Consider the following 11,758-nt stretch of genomic DNA (forward strand, 5'->3'; position numbering starts at 1 on the left):
AAGGTGAAGAACAGAAAAGCCTAGAGTGCTGCAGTCAATTGGGTCACAAAGAGCTGAATACAACTTAGCAACTTAACAACAAGGGAAGGGATACAGCTATATGGTACATACAAAGAGACTGTGATAGAGGGAAGCATGGAAATTTTCAGGTCAGGGTGGCTGGAGCACAGAATATGGCCTTGAAAGTAATGGAGGCTGTGGACATGGAGTCAGTTATTTAGGTTTGTTTTGATGAGATCCGTCTATCCTAAGTCACTTCAGTCCTGTCCAACTCTTTGTGACGCTATGGACTGTAGCCCACCAGAGCTATGCTAGGATTTTCCTGTGCTAGGATTGAGCCTCCTAGGTGGTGCTAGTGGCTAAGAATCTGCTTGTTATTGCAGGAGACACAAGAGATGTAGGGTCAATTCCTGGGTCGGGAAGATCCCTTAAAGTAGGAATAGCATCCCACTTCAGTATTCCTGAGCAAATGCCATTGGCAGAGGAGCTTGGCAGGCCACAGTTCATAGGGCTGCAAAGAGTCAAACACAACTGAGTGGCAGGATAATTTTTAGAATTTAGTAAAGACACAGACAGAGATATTTAGTATGAAACAATACAAGAAAAATAATGTTTATCATATAAATGTAGAAGTCTAAATGTAGACTACCATTTGTTACCATAAAAGAGTAGCAAAGGTAAGAAATAATCACAGGAGATTTCTGCTTTTGACATTAATGAAGTGAAGTGAAGTCGCTCACTCGTGTCCAGCTCTTTGCGACCCCATGGACTGTAACCTATCAGGCTCCTCCATTCATGGGATTTTCCAGGCAAGAGTGCTGGAGTGGATTGTCATTTCCTTCTCCAGGGGATTTTCCCAACCCAGGAATCGAATCTGGGTCTCCTGCATTGCAGGCAGATGCTTTATTGTCTGAGCCACCAGGGAAGATCAGCTATCTTAGAGATGAAAATTAAAATACCTTGAAATGCTGGACAAATATGTATATAAAATTGGAGTTGCAAGAAATTCAGGAAAATACTTCAGAAATGACAAAGTCAGCACCAGTTGGATATCAATATGCAATCTTCCCAGAAATTGCTGCCATTCTGAGTTCGCTTGTCTGTATTTCTAAGCAAAGAGCTTAGACTCGTAGTCCCAAGAAGAAAGGAAACAGGTCTTCTGTAACAGCAAGTGGGAGCTTAAACTGAAATCTAAACACAAAGAAGGACACTCAAAAATGAAGATGTGGATGGAGAAAAAATGTTCCCACCAACAGAAGTCAAGAAAGATGGTCAACCACTTCCAGGCCTCATGTGGCCATAAGAGGCACAGGAGTGTGCCAAGAACTGTTCAATACAAGCTGATCCTCATGAGATCTAGGGAAGGCACATAATGGAAAAATGGTAACTCAAGCAAATAACAACAATAACCAGAAGAAGATAAATAGACTTTAATTTAAAGAGCTATATTTGGCACAAAGGAGTGCATAAAAGTAGGTAGAAATATACAGAAATTGAAAATACGTATGTACTAACAAATGATCTAAAAAAAGTACAACAAAAATTGATACAATTACAGGGAGAAGCTGAGCTATCCTTGATTTTAACAGAAGATATAATAATTTACCATTCATTAATTTTTCAATCAAATGAAAAGGAAATAGTATTTAAATATGTGCCAGTTAAATGGCACAAATAATGATCTTGACCTATGAGCATTTCTCCACCAAGACAGTAGAGAGTACTCATTCTTCTCTTACATAAATGGACTATTTATAAAAATTAATCACAGAGCATTCTCAATGAAGTTTAAAGAGTGCACAGAGCCACCTTTACAGAAGAAGAGATGTAAGTTAAAAATAAACACTCCATCAAAAAATAGAATCTCATATAGTACTGATAGATTACCACTGGAGTAAATTATTTATACAATTTAAAAAAAATGTTTGGAACAAAACAGAGAGCTCAGACCATTGAGCCCATGACAGAAACCAAGAGTTGCATTTCTAAGATAATAATAGAAACATAGATCCTTTTTATTTTCACTGATAGACAGCCACACTGGAGTAGAGTCTGTATCTTCTAGGTACTTTGCATTTAGGTGTGATTACATCGATACATAGGATTTCTGGTCAGTGGGAACATAGCAATGGTGAGTTACCTTAGATCATGAGGATAAAGTTCATACCCTAGTAAAGATGATAAAATCAAATACAAGCAGCTGAGTTTCCTGACAAATACACTACAATATTAGCTTAACTGGGTGGCTTAAGTTCAGACTGTTACAAGAAAGAGAAATAATCTTCTATTTATTATCACTTATATTTTTTGTTTCTATTTCACAGTCCAGTTTGTTTCCAACCAGTATAGAACTCAAATTGATTTAAAAAATACAAAACAACTAACTCAGATATCTCAAATTACTAGCTTCAACTTTGAGAACTTAATATAAGTTATGTTTCACTCTTCATTTTAATTTCCAAATCTGGTCTGCATGTGAGTCAAGAGATATAAAATATATTTAGGTTTATTTAAAGTAACGGTTGACTTTCAAAACAATTTTTTATGCATCACATTTAAAATTGTCCTTCCACACGTGTGCTGTTCAGATTCTAACAGGAAAAAAGACACCATCAGCCTGACGAGCTCAGATGGTAAGAGCTGCTAACAACTGAACTACATTGTGATTTTCAGAATAAGGTTTCTACATAGGACCAGTGAGTTGATTTCCTTAAAATTACCTGATGTTAGTTACCTCAGCCTTTGGGTGAAAGGATTTTTGCCTAATACACACAGTATGAAAATGGCTTCTTCTGATGTAATTAAACTTATAATTTACAAAGGATAAACCACAATCAGAAATAAAATATTCACATCCTCCCATCACAGAACCAAGAAGTTTCAAAAGCTTCCTCACAATAGCTGGTCTTCTGCTAATTCTAGTTGATACCCTCAATGGAAAGGGCATGGTATGTGGGCTGGAAAAGCTGTTCCTACCAGGTTTTGGGCATTTAAAGGATCTGCTCATGGCCTTCAAAAAGTAAGATTAATGATAACTTCCCAGGATTTTTATGGTTAAAAATGAAATATTTGAAAATTACTGGCAACATTATTTGCATATATTATTTCCTTAGTATTTCTTTAGTAACTATACATTATGTGTGAATGTCCTGTGTCAATTATTCTACCTAGAGTCAAAGGTGTTCATCTTAAATTGTTTGATTTTCCCATAGGGTACTACACAGTGTTCTTTATCATAGTGCTTTCCCAAACAATCATTTGTAAAATTGAGAATATCCAGAAGAAAAAGCAAATGATAAAAAACAAAACTGGAAATAGAACTACCTTATGACCCAGCAATCCCACTTCTGGGCATACACACCAAGGAAACCAGAATTGAAAGAGACACGTGTACCCCAATGTTCATCGCAGCACTGTTTATAATAGCCAGGACATGGAAGCAACCTAGATGCCCATCAGCAGATGAATGGATAAGAAAGCTGTGGTACATATACACAATGGAGTATTATTCAGCCATTAAAAAGAATACATTTCAGTCAGTTCTAATGAGGTGGATGAAACTGGAGCCTATTATACAGAGTGAAGAAAACCAGAAAGAAAAATACCAATACAGTATACTAACCCATATATATGGAATTTAGACAGATAGTAATGATAACCCTGTATGCAAGACAGCAAAAGAGACACAGATGTATAGAATAGTCTTTTGGACTCTGTGGGAGAGGGAGAGGGTGGGAAGATTTGGGAGAATGGCATTGAAACATGTATAATATCATATAAAAAATGAATCACTGGTCCAGGTTTGATGCAGGCTACAGGATGCTCGGGGCTGGTTCACTGGGATGACCCAGAGGGATGGTACCGGGAGGGAGGTGGGAGGGGGGTTCAGGATGGGGAACATGTGTACACCCGTGGCAGATTCATGTTGATGTATGGCAAAACCAATACAATATTGTAAAGTAATTAGCCTCCAATTAAAATAAATAAATTAAAAAAATTATAATAAAGAGGCAACAATAAAATACACATAATAATAATAAATGTATGTAATAAAGGAGGTTTTAACAATAAAAATATATGTTACAGTGTCATCTGGCATTTGATAAGGTCAAAGTAAAGTAATGGGAATATATCAGGAATCTGAGTATTCACATTACTCTGCAATAGATTCTAGACACCAAACCATGATGGAAAATTAAATGATTAAACAAATCAGCAAGGAATTTTTATGAAATCATAGGGAGTGGAAATAGTCCTATGAAGTGTTTGCCATTCCATGTGTAAACCTAACACTAATTTTAAAAGTTCAGCAATCCACAAACAAAATAGACTTCAAAAGGATCTTGTCTTTGAATAAACAAAATCCATCCTTAGGAAAGAAATATAGTTTTACTTGTTTTTGCCTTTAAATATTCCTGTAAATTCACTAAGAAGCAAGTCTTGTCATAAAGCATTAAAACAACATGTAAATCTATCTATGTCTAGAATTATAAATTCCTACTAAATGACTCTATACTGAATTAAAGATGATTTTCCATACATGTAGTCTCAGGAAAATTTTTACATTAATTTTCCTAAAAAATTTGTCAACATACACTATTTTTTAGTGAAAACTAAAATATGTTTATGAAATAAAAAAGGATAAATTAATAGTTGATTGATTTTCTGAAAACACTTGAAATAAATGTCTGATGATACATAAGGAATATCTTTGTATCTCTGAATGGAATACCTTAGGGCATTATCAGAAAACTGAATCCTTAAGGCTAAGGTGAACTTGCAGTTTTTGAACTGAAAGTTACAATTTAAGATCCACATTTTCAAATATTCACTTCATTAGTATGCAATACTTTTTTGAGTCCAAATTAAATCTTACTTCATAAATATTTTAAGTACATATGCCTATGCCTATATTCTAGTCTATATCACTTCAAACAGTGCCAGACACATAGTAAATGCTCAGTAAGTGATTGCTATTACCACTCTTCCTACTTTGCCATGATAATATGGTGGATAAAGTATCTTAAATGGGTAAATAAAAATTATTTTTCAATGCTTTGGCATAGAAATATAATTGCAAATACTACACCTGAAAATTCATCTATCCATTCGTGCTGACACAAATGGATTCAGCTATTAGAGTTGCAGGCTTTTTATCCTTTTAGGTTGATCAAAAATATAAAGTAGAATTTACAAGTTGCTTAGTTATCAAAAATCTTCCTTTGTTTGACATGTGCTTTAATCGGTAAAAGGTCTTTTGGCAATCAGTTTAGGGACCACAGACCTGGACCATTTAGCAGGTAAAATGGTAAAAATGTCTATTTTTTTCCTCAGCATCTTAAATTTTTCCTTTAAAATAACTATGGTATAAAAATAACATTTTTGATGGCTTCCTCCATGGCAGACAATGCTCTAGAAATTTACACAAATCATTTTATTTCTTACATCAACCTTATGAGGAACACATTAATGGGTCCTTTTTATTCCTTACAATAACCTTATGTACACATTAGATGGGGACAGTTAAGTCATAATGAAGTTTATGGTACATTTTAAAAAAATATTTTATTTAACTTTACAATATTGTATTGGTTTTGCCATATATCAAAATGAATCTGCCACAGGTATACATGTGTTCCCCATCCTGAACCCTCCTCCCTCCTCCCTCCCCATACCATCCCTCTGGGTCGTCACAATGCTAATAAGAGAAGAAAACAGGATTTGTACCAAAACAAACAAGGTATGACTGTTCAGAAATCATTTTTCCAATGAATAAGTAATATACTACTTCTCCCAATACCATACAAACCCTTGGAAGAAATGGATCTTGTAGAACATATTTGCTGCTGCTGCTGCTAAGTCGCTTCAGTCCTGTCCGACTCTGTGCGACCCCATAGAGGGCAGCCCATCAGGCTCCCCCGTCCCTGGGATTCTCCAGGCAAGAATACTGGAGTGGGTTGCTATTTCCTTCTCCAACGCATGAAAGTGAAAACTGAAAGTGAAGTTGCTCAGTCGTGTCCAACTCTTAGCGACCCCATGGACTGCAGCCTACCAGGGTCCTCCGTCCATGGGATTTTCCAGGCAAGAGTACTGGAGTGGGGTGCCATTTCCTTCTAGCTGTAAATGAACATTTGGAAACTTCTTTAAAATTTTCTATTAAATTCAGCTGTTTGATTTACAACCTATTTTGTAATGAGTTCCATTTTAGTGCCCGGGGATGCTAACAATAGAACACTCTGGTCACTTGGCTCACATCAGAGGAAAACAGTTAAGATCCCCACATTTGGATCCAAATCTCTGCTCCACATCTTACTCATCATAGGGCCCGAGACTAATTTTTTAAACTTTCTGCCTTGTTTTCCTCATCTGTAAAATGAGAACAGTAGCAGAAAGATTAAGCGAGCTGACAGATGGAAAGTGGTTGGGAAAATGACTAACACGTAATATCCACTCCGTAAGTATTTTTAGGTATACACTAGGGATACATGTAATATTACACGGTTCTCTGTGTGTGTATGTGTGTATGTGTATATATATGTGTGTGTGTGTGTGTGTGTATTTTAATGACGTATAGACATGATGGACAGACAGAAGAGGAAGAGGGTGTGTTTGTACTACTATATACAATTTTTCATTCTATTGCTTGGTCCTACAACATCCTCTTCCTACTTCTTGTGTAACCCAAAAGTCAGGTTATTTATCCTGACCATCAAAAGCCCACTTGTGCACATTCCAGGGCTTCTGGTAATTATAATGCTCGAACCAACATATCTTCAAGGTTAGAAGTATACAATTTTTTCGTTTTCACTCATGGCTTTAAGTCAGTATTCATATTTAGTAATTTAAACCTGGGAGGAACTCATTTGATTGCTGTTGCCCTATTCCTCAATATGCCATTCTAGGAATAAAATTCAATCCATCTCCTTCATTTCCACTCCCTAATTTCTTCAGTAATCAGTTATCTTTTCATATTACACATGGCTATTTCTATATTGCCCCAATCCATTCCTTCAACTGAAAATCCAACATTCAAACAATGGTTGGTTCTCTTTGCATTGTCCTCATTTCTGCTAGATCTTTTTGTTTGTTTATTTTGCATGTACAGCACTCCAAGCATCTGATTCTAACTAGACCATCAGTTGACAGGTCCTCAGAGCCTAAACTTTCTCTTCAAAGGATTTATTTAGGTTATTTTCTAAACAGAATACCTCAGCATGATGAGGGAGTTTCTCATTGTCTGGCATGCTGCTGCTGCTGCAAAGTCACTTCAGTCGTGTCTGACTCTGTGCGACCCCATAGATGGCAGCCTACCAGGCTCTCCCGTCCCTGGGATTCTCCAGGCAAGAACACTGGACTGGGTTGCCATTTCCTTCTCCAATGGATGGAAGCGAAAAGTGAAAATAAAGTTGCTCAGTCGTGTCAGACTCTTAGCGACCCCATGGACTGCAGCCCACCAGCTCCTCTGTCCATGGGATTTTCCAGGCAAGAGTACTGGAGTGGAGTGCCATTGCTTTCTCCTCTCTGGCATGAGTGGGTGTATTATAGGAAAATGTTTATGCTCCATGGAATAAGAATAGCTCTTCTCCCTTGACATTCAGCCCATTCCATATATTACTGATGTTCAATTATTGTACTGATTTTTTTAGCAAAATAATTAGAAGATAAGCTCTCTTATCTGATGACGGTTCATTTAAGAAGCAATTAGAACTTTTTGGTACATATGTATAGAAGAAAGAAGAGAAAAAAGTTTAACTTAAAACTGGGATAACTCATATACTTTTAAATTACCCTGCCCTACTAAAGACCTCATTACTGCCACACTGTATTTAAAACAGCATATTTACCACAAAAGTCCCACCTAACACTGCAATAATGAATGTTTTAAATGTGATGTTCTTTAGTAAACATATTGAAGTCCATTTTTTTCCTGAAACTGGTTCCAACAAAGTATTCAGGCCAAAGCGATCTTTCTCAGGCTATTTGAAATCAAACTCAGGTTGAATCTGGAATATTTTGAGTAGCTGTAATATTCAAATCTCCTTTTAGAAGAAATGCCAGCCCTAATCACCAGCCTTGGAAAGTCTGTCCCATGTGTAAGAGAACTGCATTTCTGTTTGGGTAAAGTACAAGTTATGTTTCCAAACTTTCTGTTAACATAGCATTAACTTTGCCATCCTGGACATCTGTTATCTGGAGCAACTAAATTCCTTTTTAATCAGCAGCACAGGCACTCAAATGCTTGTCAAAAATTAAACCTTAAAAATCACAGTATTATTTGAGACATCTGATGTTAATCAGTAAATCTAAGAAATCTTGTTAATAATCCCTCTCTTAAGTTTCTCTGAGGAATATAATTTGAATAACTCAGCTGCCTAAGCATATTTTCAGCAGTTATAATTTGATATTATTTATTCAGCTTATTGAAGATCAAGAAGTCATTTCCATCTGAAGAATGCATCTTTGATAAAAACCTGTGTGAAAGTGTTAGTTATGTCACATATTCACTGATTCATCAATTACTTATTGTCTTTTGGGTCTGTATAAAGCACTGTGATTGTCTTAGGAGCCAATAATAGAAAGGGATAAATGAGAATATGTTACTCTCAGAATTCAACACAGAAACTGAGGCACTGAAATAGGTACAACTCAATGCAATGGCAGATTATTAGAAGTGAAAACCAAAATACTATGGGAATCAGAGGGAATATAGGCGCTGAGCTTTTACTGAGAGACCGAGGAAGAGTGAGTTGAGGATATGGGTAACTGGAGAATACACCCTAAAGAAGGAAGGATGTGCAAATGTGACCCGGAATACCGGGCAAGTTTAGAATGGTGCCATGCATGCATGCTCAGTCATGTATGGCTCTGTGTGACCCCATGGACAGTAGCCTGCCAGGTTCCTCTGTCCATGGAATTTTGCAGGCAAGAATACTGGAAAGGGTTGTTGTGCCCTTCTCCAGGGGATCTTCCCAACCCAGGGATCAAACCCAGGTCTCCCACATTTAGAAATGGTAGGTAGATATTTAATTTGGACAGCAGCTGTTTCCTAGAATTCATTTCTTGGAGGACTGCTGTCTCTGGAATAAATATTTGTATTATCTGCTAAAGCATGTAAAATGGGGTTAAGAGATAGGTTTCTATCCGGTTCAAAGAAACCAAATCATTACAATGCTTCATGGTTTTGGCAATCAGAGAAATACCTCCTGCTCAGTCCCATATAATGCTCTAATATTCTTTAATATAGATCCTTTTGTCTAAATATTAATATTTTTCCTGAAATTGCCTAAAAGACTAGTGTGTATCCATTAAGAAAAATAGGCATATACCATAGAGGAAATTCTGTTTAAATTGAAAGTTTTCTATCATTTGGGCTTTTCATAAAATATTTGTGTGTTTAATTCACAAGCAGAGCCCTAGAGACAACTAAGTTTTTCATGTTTTGACTGCATCCTGCATTTTAAGAATGGCTATTTGAGCTAATATATGTTTATCAGATACACATTTATTGAGAAAATTACTCAAAATCAGCAAACCCTCAATTTCCATTCCCTGAAAAGAACATCTGTTTAGGTCTTTAGAAAATAATGTAAGTAACCAGTTACACAATGTAGATTACAAGAAGCTATAGCGTGCTTTGTCCCCAAAAAATAGAATAGTAAATAAAGGTCTAAAAATCATACCATTCTTTCAATCCACCCTATCACCCTCTCCCTATAATTTGAGAGCTCTTGTACTTTAATGATGGCACGCGCTTTACAGAGATTTTTGTTGTTGTTCTTATAATTTATACTTCACTGGGTATTTATTCAAGGAATAAATGTTAAAATTTTAAAAGCATTATACATATTAGTTCCTTAAGTTAAATTTATATGACATTCTGTAGTGAATAATGCAAGAATTTAGTTATTGTGAGTTGATTTATAGACTCCTGGGATATCATTCTGGAAGGAGTATCTTTGTTTTGCTAGGTCATCGACCACCAGACAATCTAATAACGTAAGTTGTGATGGGAGATTTTAGAGAGTACATATATTAACCGAAACTTTTGGGAGAGGTTAGAGACTAAAGGTCAGGCAAGCAGCCTGTATGTGTCAAGTTCCAACTGAAATTCTAGACATCAAAAGCTTGGGTGCTCTTCTTTGGTTTGCAATATTTTCTGCATATTTTCAAACATTATGGTTGACAGGAGGTAAAACATTCTGATACTCCACACAGAATATGGCTGGAAGATTTGTTTGTAGACCCCTCCTGCATGTGTGCCAAGTCACTTTATTCCTGTCCGACTGTTTGTGACCCTATGGACTGTAGCCCGCCAGGCTCTTCTGTCCATGGGATTTTCTAGGCAAGAATATTGGAGAGTGTTGCCTTGCACTCCTCCAGGTGATCCTCCCGATGCAGGGATCAAAACATGTCTCTTATGTCTCCTGCATTTGCAAGCATGTTCTTAACCACTATGGTCACTCCTGGTCCTGCCCTATAAGTTTCTTCCCTTGGCTGAATTTAATTGGTATCCTTTCATTATAATGCTTTGTAAATGTAAATATATTGCTTTCATTGAGCCCTGTGAGTTGTTCCAGAGAATTATCAAACCTTAAGATGGTTGGTTGGAGAAGGCAATGGCACCCCACTCCAGTACTCTTGCCTGGAAAATCCCATGGACAGAGGAGACTGGTAGGCTTCGGACCATGGGGTTGCGAAGAGTCGGACACGACTGAGCGACTTCACTTTCACTTTTCACTTTCCTGCATTGGAGAAGGAAATGGCAACCCACTCCAGTGTTCTTGCCTGGAGAATCCCAGGGATGGGGGCGCCTGGTGGGCTGAAATAATTAGTTCTCACCCAAAACCTGTCTACAACTTGTACTTATAATGGATGTTTTCTTTCTTTAAATAGACAATGATTATTAAAGAGATATCTGTACTCAGTGTTTATCGCAGCATTACTTAAAATAACCAAGATATGGAAACAACTCAAGTGTCCACTGACAGATGAATGGAAAAGAAGCTGCAATAAACATACATACATATGTATACACATACATACATACATATGACAATAATTCCATTGGATATTATTCAGCCATTAAAGAGGAAACCCTGCCCTTTTTAACAAATGAATGGACGTTGAGAGCATTATGCTAAGTGAAATGTGTCAAATAGAAAAAGTCAGACACTGAATGATCTCACTTATATTTGGAACATAGAAACAAAACAAAACCCTAAAACAAACTCAGAGGAAAAGAGATCAGATTTGTGGTTACCAGAGGTAGGGGGTGGTGGTGAATGTTGGGGGAATTGGATGAAAGTGGTACAAAGAAACAAACATCCAGTTATAAGATAAATACTGGGGAGGTAACATACAATATTGTACGACAAGGCTGTATATTGTCACCCTGCTTATTTAACTTATATGCAGAGTACATCATGAGAAACGCTGGACTAGAAGAAGCACAAGCTGGAATCAAGATTGCTGGGAAAATATCAATAACCTCAGATATGCAGATGACACCACCCTTATGGCAGAAAGTGAAGAGGAACTAAAAGCCTCTTGATAAATGTGAAAGAGGAGAGTGAAAAATTTGGCTTAAAGCTCAACATTCAGAAAACTAAAATCATGGCATCTGGTCCCATCACTTCATGGGAAATAGATGGGGAAACAGTGGAAAGTGTCAGACTTAATTTCTTTGGGCTCCAAAATCACTGCAGATGGTGACTGCAGCCATGAAATTAAAAGACGTTTACTCCTTGGAAGGAAAGTT

Source organism: Bison bison, unplaced genomic scaffold (assembly GCF_000754665.1).
Source record: "Bison bison bison isolate TAMUID 2011002044 unplaced genomic scaffold, Bison_UMD1.0 scf7180017864538, whole genome shotgun sequence".
Lineage (NCBI taxonomy): Eukaryota > Metazoa > Chordata > Mammalia > Artiodactyla > Bovidae > Bison > Bison bison.